Source organism: Seriola dumerili, unplaced genomic scaffold (genome assembly GCF_002260705.1).
Source record: "Seriola dumerili isolate Sdu_G_001 unplaced genomic scaffold, Sdu_1.0 BDQW01000052.1, whole genome shotgun sequence".
Classification (NCBI taxonomy): Eukaryota; Metazoa; Chordata; class Actinopteri; order Carangiformes; family Carangidae; genus Seriola; species Seriola dumerili.
The window spans coordinates 20,631,611-20,642,963 of NW_019174307.1; positions in this window are offsets into that span (position 1 = coordinate 20,631,611).

The following is an 11,353-nucleotide window of genomic DNA, read 5'->3' on the forward strand; positions in this document are numbered from 1 at the left end:
ACACACACACACACACACACGCACAGTTGTACACACATTCCTATACTGCATATAAACACACATTCCTGTACACACATGCACACACAAAGCCTGTTGTAATGAGAACATTATCATACATCAGCCATGTGTCATGCCATTCACACCAGGTATTTATAGTGTTGTTCACCACTAGTAAAGACTTTGATGTGTGTGTGTGTGTGTGTGTGTGTGTGTGTGTGTGTGTGTCGCTCCAATTAAAATGGCAGGGGAGCGATGACTGTCAACAGCCAGGTGCTGGATGTTAGGTGGAATTTGGTGCATGACCGTGACAAACCGGGACACTCGTCTTACAAGGTACGAGAGAGCGAGCCACCAGATTCCCCAAACACCAGGCTGTACTGAAAAAACCTGAGAAGTGTCAGACACACAGATAACTGAAGATCTATTTATATATTAGTTTGATATTTGATGAATATAAGTAATTCATTAAAACGTTTATTTATATTTCATTCTTATTATGTATTTTTTTCACAAGTGACAGATTATATAAGCGGCCAATTATTTGATGATATTTAGAATCAATTCAATTCTAATTGTATTCTACATTTTATTTTATTGTATTTTTAAACTATTGTCATGTGTTCAGTCAAATTAAACTCAGACATGTTTAGGCTAAAATCTATATCCATACTTTTTATATAAAATCCATTCACAGATACAAAAGAGTTAATTTAAATTTACATCTGTAGAAATAAAAAGATGTGAAATTCTTGTTTGCACAGACGTATGTTACTATATTTATTTAGTTAGGGATTTGTCAAAAAAAATAAATAAATCAGACAATCATCAGATTTTTGTACAGACAAAACAAATGTAATGCAGTGTGATATTATTATAAATTATATAATTTTTATTCATTCATATAATTTATATGTTATTCTTTTTTTGTAATTTATACTTTTTTTTATTTCATTTTTATGTAACCAGGAGGTCCCTTGGCTAAGATAGCACACCATTACAAGGTTACAAAAATTATAGAACATATAAAAATAGAACATATATAAAAGACAAGAAATAATGAAGAAAAATAGAGCATGTTAAAAACAGACAAGAGACAACAAATACATAAATTTAAATCCAGCTAAGAAAAGCATAAATGGCTCAATAACATGTAATTTCTGTTTTCAATCAAGATCTTTTAGAATAAACACAGTATTTACACGTGTTTTATATGTTACATGTATTTCATAGGAATTTACCTCTATAAATATATCAAGGATTATTGTAATAATTCACATGTACTCGTGTATTTACTATAATTAGATAATAAAAGATACATTTCTCGTATGAGGTGATTAATATACAATACTATACTGAATTAATGAACAGGTCATTAGTCATGTGGAGAGACAGATAGCCGGCTAGTCCTCGACATTTCCAGTAATCCCTGGTCTGTTCCCGGCTCTTGTTTACAGATGTCTCTCTCTTTGCTGCTATAAGTTCGCTGATGTTTAAAAGTGTCCGGACGGCCTTTTCAGAGCTTTCAACTGCCGCTGAGGTTTCCAGCTCAGCTGGTCGCACATGTCTGTCAGCGCCGCTATTACCATCCTGTGTGTGTATGTGTGTATGTATGTGTGTGACTGGGTGGGTGGGGGGTACCCGGGCCTGTGACCTTGAAACTAACGCTGAACATTATACTCAACACCTTCCCACATGCACAGATACACATACACAAAAGTTAGCTAACTTATATTCTCAGCCAGAGGCAGTTGACCCTTTTACGGGTTTTACACTGTGAACACATGATCAGAACCAGCACTCAGTGTGTTTTTAAATTAGTTCCTTATTAGCAAAACTGCAGAGGAGCCCGGTTCAGCTTCCAGGTAATACTTTCAGAAACTGGCTAATAGAGACGCTCTCAGGAGTTTTTTAGTTCAAAGTTCACATGGGAAAATTCAGCCTGTTTTAGAGGATCTGGAAGGATTGTATTGGTAAGATTAAAGAAGTCATCCATGAGTTCCTCTTATATAAGAGCAACTCCAAACGAAATATTGTCAGCTATAGAGGCACTGGCCTCTGTTCATGCTGCTCTTCTGTACACCTGCTTTGTTGTACACCTGAATGTGTACTGTGCCGTGCACTGCTGTGTATTATGAAGTGTTGCACTTCACACTCTGTAGACTGACCATGAAGAAACTGGCAGAGCACTGGATACACTCATGGTTTCAGCCTGTGTGTAGTTACAGTACTTAAAGAGTACTTACAGTACTCTGTCCTTGTTGCTCAGCTCTCTCTGTCTTCACTAATTGGAAACTAATGGAGAAACAGATTAAGCCTGTAAAGACTGATGTTTAGGAAATATTAAATATAAGAATTAAGTTAAAAGGTTTCAAGCAAAGTGTGAATACTTATGGAGAACAATGTGAATCAGAACGAATGTTGAGCAACTTCAGTTTTTGGCCTAAAACATGAAAGTAGGATGAACAAAATGCACTGTAGGTGGTCCTGTCATTTTCTATAGGCAGCACTAGCTCTTACTTCCCAGAACATTGAAATTCACTCAGGAAATATTCATGCAGCCCTTGTATTTTGGAGAAGTTAAATATATTTTACATTCAAATGTGTTTCCCCCGCAGGGAAAACGTTTGAGCTGAAGTGCCACGGTGCTAAAGTGAAGAGGCTCAGTGGCCATGACAATGTGCTAATGCTACAATGGGTCTCTAACGAGTGAGAGCCAGCGCTAATTTCCCTCTTTGACAAAAGGACTCTGTGATCCTTGGCTGTTAGTGGTTAGCTGCACTAGCAGGTGTGTGTGTGTGTGTGTGTGTGTGTGTGTGTGAGAGGAAGAGAGAGAGAAAGACTTTTACTGAAACACATTATGCGCCAACTCCAAATTAGCAAAGTGGGATTCTGAAGTGTGTGTGTGTGTGTGTGTGTGTGTGTGTGTGTTTTAACACATATATGTTACCATACACACATCAGTCCACCTGCCTGTGTGTTAATATTTGTGAGTTTGAATTAACTCATATTCAGTACCGTGTCAAGGTGTGTGTGTGTTCACGTGCATTTAACTGATTGCTGAGGTCATGAGGTTGGCGGCGGCCTGCTGGGGGGGGGGTCACTGGTGCAGGTCTCAGAGCAGACAGGTTGAGCGACAGATCATTTACATCTCCCAGCATGCTCAGTGTGATCCTGGCCCAGGAAGCGCCACTGTTATCAACTGCTCACAGGAAAAGCCCTGATGAAGACGGGCTGTCAGCATCAACGTGTCTCACAGGACACCCACAGCACAAAAACACTGGTTTACAATATAGAACCAAAGTGACAGAAAAAAAACCTACTTCGTTAATCATGTTGATACTTGTAATAATGCTAATTATTAAGTCGGGCCCTACAACATCACTACACTCAACAGATCATACATTTTAAAACACCTTTTCCAACAATATTCAGCTTCATTCAGAGGGTTCAAATTATAGTAAGTATAAGGTATAAAAAGTATAAGTATTGTAGTGCAAAATAAATCCTCATTTATCAGGTAGTTTAGATAGTAAACTCCCCAAAATTAGAGTAAAAGTAATATAATATGTGGTTGAAATCACACAGATTTTATTTTGAAAGAGTATAATATTTCTTCTTCAGGGTTTTTTTTTTTTTACTGTAGCAAAAGCAGGAATAGAACAAAGATGTGGAGACATCCTGTGGGTATCATGTCTACAAATGCAAATGTCAGGAGGGTGAAGCAGAGTGAGACACTATCAGACTCAGAGGATGGCTGGGAATTAGGAGGATGTTTGCACCGTACTCGCGTTCCTGTCGGTCCGTTTCTTACTGAGCAGCGCCATGCTAAAAATGTACACAGCCATGACACTGCAAAGAACCTGGGATAAAAGTATCCACCAAATGCCACATGTGAGAAGAAGAGACATCGCTATGTGAGGAGATGAAGAGGAGATGGAGGAGGCACTCGGGTGGTGATGAACGATCGGACAAGGAGAAGGAGAGGAAAGAAGAAGAGACGGAGAGAAAGAAAGGAGGACGCTGACAACTCTGACAGCTTCAGGCCTCGTCCACTCCGTCAGCCTCCAGGATAAATTTAAATGTGAGGATTGGGTGTGCTGTCCCAGACCTGTCGCTGTTACACACTTTATTCTTGTGTGTCTGTATGCACATGACAATCCCTTCCCTATCAGAGCACATAAAATCTGAAATGTGAGCAGATTACGTGCGTTCATATCGACACAGTTACACAGGAAAAACCTTTGTGTTTACCTTTTGTGTAAGTGGGTCAAAGCCGGGTTATCTAACCTTCCTTCTTAACCCAGCCCAGTGTTCCCAAGTTACACTCAGGCCACATTGTCTACCATCTTAAGTGTGAATACTTTTAGTGACACCCTAAAGCAACAATATTGTTTCTGTGTGATGTCTGCAGAGCTACGATTGCAGATTTTAATGAAGATTAACAATCTATCCATCCACAATTTTTCTAAACTCCTTAAACTCACACCTCAAGGAAACCACAGCAACAGTCCAATGCAATATAACTATCTGGAAATTGTGATTGGTGTCATCACCCGTCAAGGAACCTAGAGTGCATCAAATGTCTGACACATTCACCTGGCAGCTTCAGCTTTGGTACGGACGTGGACGGGTGAGGAATTGCACATGGACAGTAGGTGCACTTCATGACAACCTCACGACAGGAAGAAGAGGAACTTCTGTGGCTGAACAACCGGAAACCGGAAAGCTAATGGCGTGTGCAGCAGTTTAACGAGAATTAACTCTCATTAATGTTATGGGCAACACTGACAATACTGTTTGAACACACTTAACTTACTCCGTCATATCTCTGGGGAGGGAATCAAAGCTCAAGTTCTGTGAGACTGTGACATATCAATGCTTCTCCTATGTCAGAATTGTGACTACATGTAAATTTTTACAGTTTGAATCGATATAAAAGTCACGACAGTTTTTAATTTCAGTCTGACTTTGACCATAAACATATAAGAAGCCACAGGAGTTGGTGGTCTCAAGGACTTCTTCATTCCTCTCAGAACCAGTGGGGGATCTTGAGTCTGCCTTCAGTGTCCCCCTCTGCTGTCTGCATCCCAAGTCACACATAAATCACTTGGTGTGTATACAGACACACAGACACCCTGGGGTGGCAGGCTGGCATTAGTTTCTGTCTATCAGCCCTCCTGTGTGTTCTCCGGTTGTCTGTTAGCATTTCTCCCTCTCTGTCTCCTCTCACTCTCACTCACTCTCTGTCTGTCTTTTACTCCTTCTCACATGTACACAAATGCTAAGTGGGTGTTTGAGTGGCTTTATGAATTACGAAGAGTGACGAGTGTCTCTTGAGGACCTGTCAGACTAATGAATAAATAGCGCAGCTCCCAGAGTTCATTCATGATGAAAAAAAAAAATACATGGAGAGATTATTTCAACATTTGCTTCGTTGGTTCTTAACCATTTGTTATTTGGTTCTTAGCATGTGTCCAGTGCTAACGCCATCTGTTCTTGCACGTTATTTTGATCACCCCCCACCCCCTTAGTAAGCCTGGAGCATGCTGAGACGGTAACAGACGAGAGAAGAGTGGGTAAAGGTTTAGCTTGGCGCAGGACAGGACAAGCTGGTGAAGCAGGACACTTCACATCTCCGGGGAGGGATCATAGCTTCGCCTGCATCAAGTTCTGCTTCCTCTTGTTTCTCAAATTAGTGCCTCCAGTTGCTTTTAGTGGCCACGCTTTAAATATCTCATCTGCAGTATGTGAAGAAGCAAGACATAGTTTTTGTGAAATAAGCATAACTTTGGAATTTGACATGGTAATTTGAGAGGAGCGTGGCGAAAGTTCATCATTGTTTGACTCAAAATGTACTTATCAGATTTTTTTTTCATTGTGAAATGCTGTTTTAGCCTCTTGGAAAAACTAGTAAGTAACCCTTGAGTCAAGATTATTTTTGTCAAACTTTTGTCTGAGTGTGACAATGTTTACGCAACTGAACACAGCACAGTGGTTTGTGTTGCAATGACTTTGCTTAAATTTAAAATTAGATGGTTTAGGAACATCATTAAATTTAGTCAGATGTGAAGGGAAAATATACATTATTTTATACATTCATCACCCCAACCTCAGTACGATTTCTATTGTTTTTTTTTGGGGGGGGGGGGGGGGGGGTTGGTTTGTCTTATGCACATGAAAATTAATAAGATAAATTCATTTTTTGTTCACTAGAAGTTGCATGTACAAGTTTTTATTTCATTTAAAGGATAGGTTCACACTTTTTCATGTCTCCTCAGTATCTTCAAACGCAGTGCTTATGCCCATATGTGCATTGAAGGGAATAGATGAGTTGAAGAGTCATCAGTGACTGTAGCTCAATTCTCCAAGCTTCAAGATTACCAGCATGTGTAAATGAACAAAATTATGGTTTTCTTCCTTCCCAGCTGCAGCATATCTGTTCATTGTGCACTGGCCAAGGGGAAGTAGCTGTACTTTAGCCTGGGGGATCTTGGCCTGGATGCTGTGTAGCCTCCTCCCTGAGGGATGAGAGACAAACAGCTTGTGGTTCGGTTCCTGCAGGATGTTTTTTAGAAGTCATCCAGCACCTTTCTGTATGTATGTCTCCAATAGTGGGGAGACGGGTGCCAGTGATCCTCTGGGCAGTTGTAATCCACCGTTGAAGAGCCGTCCTGTCTGCTGCAGGGCAGTTGCCGTGCTGTGATGCAGCACATCAGGATGCTAAAGTGAAGAGCAGATTGAATGTGCACACTGCGGCTACAGCTGATGTGGGACAGAACTTCCTGAAGTCACTTATCATCTCCTTTGTCTTAGTGACACTGGGATGAGCTCGTTGTCCCTGCACCAGGTCTCTAGCTCGCTGACCTTCTTTCTGTAGATCGTCTCGTTGTTGCTACGACTGTAGTGACCTGTGTGTTTGGCTGTAGGTCAGAAGGATCGACAACAGGAGGTCCAGATCGCTGCTGTGGGGCACTAGTGTTCAGGATGATGGAAGGGGAGAGGGTTGTGAATCATCACTGTCTTGGGCCTGCTGGTGAGGAAATCTAACACCCAGAGTGTGGTGTTAGATCTGAGGTGTCCTCAGGTGGGTCAGAGCCAGGTGCATGACAGTGGCGATGGAGAGATGGAGCTCTTCATGTGTGCCAATTCCAGCCATCTGATACACTTCATGATGGCTGGTGTCAGTGCGTCAGGGTGCTAGTCACTGAGGGACTTGCTTTGGGGTACTTGGGGACAGGGATGATGGTGGTGGATAAAGACTTGGCCGAGTGAGGCAATGAAAACTTCTGTGAAGACGTCATGGAGCTGGTGAGCACACCTCTTGAGTATGCAGCCCAGGACTGTTGTCTGCACCAGAAGCCTATTGGGGGTTGACTCTCAGCACCATCAGCTCTGTGTTTACAGAACTGCAACATGAAATTAGGTCTTAGATCAACAAAGTTTCTCAGCATGATGCTGACACATATGTTTGATGAAACATATTTTTGATATTCACCAATGAAGAATGAATTTGAGACATTTTTGTTAAAGATTTGTCTAATTTTACAGTTTCATACGAACTTTCCATCAAAACTTTCTTTCTGTTCAATCAAATTGCTTGATAGATGTAATCAGGCACCGCCAGTGCAACCAAATTGATTTGTATGTATCTTAAAAGGAATTGTCTCATTTTCACACTGCTATCAGATAACTGACTGTGATCTGCCAGTGCCGTGCAACGGCTGGCGTGGATTTGAGATTAGGCCACAGCTGTCTCAGAGAACCTTATCGTGCCTCCATATTCATGTTTCTCGCCAAACGGGATAACCTTTCCGTCCCTTGGGGGCCAAGGCAGAATGGCTGGGACCATCTGACACCAGATCAGCCTGTTGGAATTTGGGGAATGGCGCTGTCCCTCCGCCGTGCCCACCCCACAGAGGAGGTGTCATCTCTGAATTGTGTTTATTTGTTGGCACCCTGTCGTGAAAACCTTCCCATCAACTGCATGTTAATCTTGTCAGTAATTTACCCTGCAATTTTGTTTTTGTTGTCCTTTTTCAAACAACCCCCTCAAACACTTGACAAGTTTATGAAGCTCTTTACTTTTTCGCTCCTCATCATCCTGTCCTTTCCTCATCTGGCATTTTATCATCCACAATTCACTCCTGTCTTCTACACTGCTGCCATGCATTTAGACTTCCAAGTCCCAAATACACACACATAAACACGTCGCCTTGTGCGGGTTTGGTGACATGTGGTGGTGGCAGTGGACAGCACTAAAAAGGCTCCAGTGATGAAAAACCTCTCGGCCGTCTTGCGAAGCCATCTTCTGTTTCACATCAGGCGAAATTTATGGGCTCAGCACTCAGCATCTCTGATCTGCTGCGGAGATATTCAGAGAAAGACACGTAGAAGGAGAAGAGGGCAATGGAGTGGGTGGAGGAGATAGATGGAGAAGGCAGCAAATGGTGGGCAGAGATGGAGGGAGTGATCAGAAGAAAGAAATGAACAAGGATATGTAGGTGAGAGAGTCTGGGGCAGAATGGACAGAATAGAGATAAATTGCATTCTCCCTGTGTTTCACCCAATCGACAAGTTACTAGAACTCCTTTGAATTCATGTGGCAAAGGACCAGACAAACAGGTCTGTGGGTCAAAGTCAGATTTCTGCATTTTCTTGTTTTCCAGCTGATTAAATTTAATTCAGTGAACATTAATGCTAGTTGGTCTGACATCAAAACATCAGATAGATTTCAACCTTTTAATTCACATAAATCTAACAAAGCAAATGACAGATTATATCCATCATTAATGCTAATGCTACCTTGTTAGCATTCAGTGTATAGAACTGGTCAGCTGTTAGTGTTGGTGGTCTCATCTCAGCTCCTCCTGTCCACATGTTTGTCCTTAAGCAAGACACCGAGTTGCTCCAGTTCCTTGCAATGGCATCTTTCAGTGGACAGTCCATTTACTACTTAACTCAATTAAGCGATATAGTAGTATAACAGAGCATAACAGCATACCAGAAATTAAAATGTAAACACATTAACACAGAACAGTATACTAAAGGAATGATTGAATACAGCCACAATAACCAAGCAGTAGGATCAGAACCGCTGACATTTTGTTCTTCTGACATCAAGAACTCGTCGTAATTCTTAATCAGAATTGGTAAATACATTAGAAATATTATATAATATATATAATAATAAATAAATAAAGATTTGCAAAAAAATACAAACTACAAATAAACAGACATTCAAGTTGACATTTAGTAACTCACATGGACATAAAACTACCAAAAATATATTAAATAAAGAGAAACACTCTTCTGGCAGGTGCTAAAACTGCAAAAGCTATCACTTAGTTTGTCTGTAGGTGATGATATTGATTGATACACGTCTCCTTTTGTTATTCAAAAAATTCTACTGATGTTTCCTGTTTTTTTTCCCCTATAGTTTGGGATAATGTGCAGTTTGCTAAACAGGAATCGGTGAGTTTTTGAGATACAAGGCAGTTTCATGAGGTGCTTTGCAGCCATTGATGCAGTGGAAAATACTGCATGTTGGTGGTTTGACAACTGCATAACTGTCAGTCGGGGATCATCATTAAAGAGACAAAAATATAAACAGAAAATCATTTCTGTATTCAGATATTTTATCGTGGTTTCCATTCATCTTAACACACGGTATATCTGTTAATGTTACTCATATAAAGTATGAGATTTATGACTTTCTCGATGCTGTCTAAATTAAATTCCACAAATAAAAAGGTCAGTAAATTGAATTACCCTCTACTACATTTTCATTCTCAACCCCTCACAAACCATTTAATGGAAACACTGCTTGCCACGAAAGCGCAAATCATCCGAACCTCATGTTTTTCCAACATATTTGAAAGGCTTGAAGTCGTGTATTGCCCAGCTCTGTCAGACAGCCGCCACTTAATGCCTTCAAAGAGAGATGGATTCACACAAAATAGTGGGTCCACGCAAGAGAAAAAATTACCTCTGCCATCCATCACCAAGTAAATAAACTTGGTGATGAGATCAATATTTTGTAGGAGAGGCTGGTGGAAAGTTGGATGTCCTGACCGAGTGTCGAGCCACATGGAAAAAGTGTCGCTCGAGCAAATGGCTGAAGCGCAGCCAGGGCATGTGACCAACTGTAGTTTGTGCCGGAGATGGATGGGGAAACTGAAAAAAGAGCTTCACAAGCAACACATGAGTGCGTTATCAGTCAAATCGAAAACAACCTAACTCCTCGGTTCAGTACGTCAAAGAGAAACCCACCCCTGCGGATGAGGGTTCAAGTGTCAAAGGGTCACTCTTATGCTAATTAAAATCCCAAATGTCAGCCAAGGGACCGGGTCACTCCAGTTCCCATCTTGGGATCTTTGCCTGTCCCCTCTCATCCTGCCATCTAAACGTCTGACACAAGCCTGAAACCAGAATATGTCAAGGAAAATCCGAGACTATCAGGCTACAGGCCCGGCGAGCCAGAAATGCACAGTTTGGACATGAGGTGGGAGGCGGGCACGCAGTAATGAGGAGTTCGGAGGGCAAAAATAACAAAGACAACGATCATGGCCATAAATTGCGCTGCAGACACATCAAGCTGTCTGCGCACTCCCTAGGTCGAGTGTCAGCTGGTTTGGGAATGAAAACACTTAACCCCACCATGGCTTTAAAGGTCATAACTCACAACTCTCCTCTCTGACCTGAGTTACTGCCTCTCGTTAGGATTGGACATCCCCCCGTCTCTCACCTTCTGCCTGTCTCTTTCCTTTCCCTCCCTCTTGTCCCATCTGCGCAGCCACTAGATGTATCCATTGCTGGTATCTGTGGGGCGCTGAACAAGATACTCTTACCCAACCTAACAAAAATGTGCCACAAGTGTGCAGCGAGAGGAAGTGAAAGCAGCGGTGGTGTCACACGCACTTTATTTTTACAATTCGGACACACGACGCTCTCATGCGATATGGGTGGTTAATCTCCCCGGGTGTAAATTTATATTCTATTCAAGCAGGCAATGAGGCAGCTTCAGTACGAGGCCCCCCGCCGGTCGATGGCACTCTGCCCGGGAGACCCCCACCACCTCTACCACCAGCGGATAGTAGTCCTTAACCCTCTCAACACCCCACGCTGCCAGAATTCAGGAGCAGCCTCATCTCAAATCGTTTTATTTCCAAGGCTTTGATTTATCTGAAGTTAAACATAACCCTCAACACAGCAGTTACATCGTCGGCTCTTTCTGCTTTTTCAGCTAAGGCCAGGGATGAAATACTATGGGCTTGAATCAACATGGACTTTCACTGGACTTTAACATTAGTATGATGAATGAAGGATTTATACAGCTTCATAGATTTTTTTTTTT